Raw genomic sequence first — 1,622 nt, forward strand, 5'->3', positions numbered from 1 at the left:
TTTTGTTGTTTCTTGCTTTTTTGTTTTTCTTTTTTCCTGTGACTTTTCAATCTCCCCCAGGCTCTAATTCTCCTCAGGATGCCAAAGTGTCATATGCTGAGGTATCATTTTCCGAGCCACCTTTGTCTAATTGAAAATACCATTAACAACTCATTTTGAAGCATTATTATCAAGACAGTACCAATTTTCCCAGTCTCTGAGATATGTGATGACAAATGCTGAAACTGCAAGTAGGAGAGTATTCTGGAACTCCCTAAGGAAATCAGGGTATCAGCTGTGTAATTTATTGACTATGTTTTATATGGCCCCAGACACATCACAGAGCTATAAAATGGAAATCAATTCTTCCAAGTTCAGCAGTTTGAAACACATGCTCACTGATCTTCCTAGTAGGAACAAGTAGGTAGAGAATTAGAATCATATTCAGAGAGCACCAAGAGCATGACCTATAGGAAAGAAAAAGAAGAGAAAGCACATTACTCGTACCATTGGCTAATGTATTGGACAGCAAAAAATAAATTAATTTCTTATCTGTGTGGTCTCTACCACAAAAGTTCATTACTGATTTTTTTTAAGCTAACCAGCTAACCTATTTATAGAAGGTTATTCCTTTAGTCATGCAAGGTTGATACTCACTGTGTGATTATCATGTCATGTTTCCTTTTTAAGTAATAGTCTAATAGTGGTAAAAAAAAATTGATTCTTACAGCAGGCACAACTTTGAGTGAGTATTGGATCACCCATTCTGGAAATCTTGTAACCAGTAGTTTTTGAAGAGAGCAAACACCTGTTGTGTGAAGCAAGTACAAGATCCCGTATTACCTTGCAGAGCCACATGACAAACTACACTCACATTACTTTAGAAAAATACCCTGGGGAAAACCCTGAAGGATTACCTGAGTGACATGCTTGCTGGAAGTCCTCCCCAACTTCTCCAATTCATGCCAGCTGCAAGAAAATGTCACAATTAGTAGATGCCACGTGGAACATATTCTTTGACAATCTGATGCTCATGAGGGATATAGGTTCATTATAGTTCTTCTACAATGAGTTTACTAAATCCATCAGCATCTGTCCCTTCAGCAGTGTGCTTTCCAGCAGAAACAGATAAAACAAGATCACATTCAAGAAGAGTGGCATTCGCTCACTGAAGATGTTCTGAAATGAAGCTCACATCTTTCTTCTAGGGATCTCACTCAGGCTTTCTGCTATCAACACACACTTCTGTGCAGCCGCTGTGTCTGAGACTTTATTATGTTTGTGACTAGAAGACTCTCGCTTTAATGAAAGATGACACTTTGGGAGGAACTTAAATAATGCATATGAGAGTGGCTGTGAGGTTTATTTTGTATATGAACTGACGCAGTCTCAAAGTGGGTATGTGGAAACATCTGTTTCAAACCATTGTGGGAAGACTGTACAGAGAGGTTCACACTCACCAAATGTTTGTTACACTGTCTTGACCTAACAGAGGGCTTCTGGACTGGGGAGGAAACAGAAGTAGTCTTGGCATCATCCCTTCACAAAACAAAACAGAACCCACATCCTTATACTGTTTGAAGGGTTTCCTTACAATATGAAAATTCTTCAAATTTCCCTCTTTTGTTTATTTTTTTAACCCC

The 1,622-nt window shown here is 38.5% G+C and overlaps 1 long non-coding RNA gene across 2 annotated transcripts; it reads right to left on the bottom strand.

The window, feature by feature from the left end:
• Positions 1-262: 262 nt before the first annotated feature.
• On the bottom strand, positions 263-1,289 carry LOC127674876 (uncharacterized). Of its 2 annotated transcripts, none has more exons than XR_007975383.1 (4): positions 1,175-1,289; positions 897-948; positions 708-787; positions 263-446 (listed from the first exon to the last, which is right to left on the bottom strand). It is a non-coding gene; the product is annotated as an uncharacterized LOC127674876 (long non-coding RNA). The 2 variants fall into 2 exon arrangements; XR_007975384.1 differs by having other exon boundaries at positions 1,149-1,289.
• Between the last annotated feature and the right edge of the window lie 333 nt (positions 1,290-1,622).

Source organism: Apodemus sylvaticus, chromosome X (assembly GCF_947179515.1).
Source record: "Apodemus sylvaticus chromosome X, mApoSyl1.1, whole genome shotgun sequence".
Lineage (NCBI taxonomy): Eukaryota > Metazoa > Chordata > Mammalia > Rodentia > Muridae > Apodemus > Apodemus sylvaticus.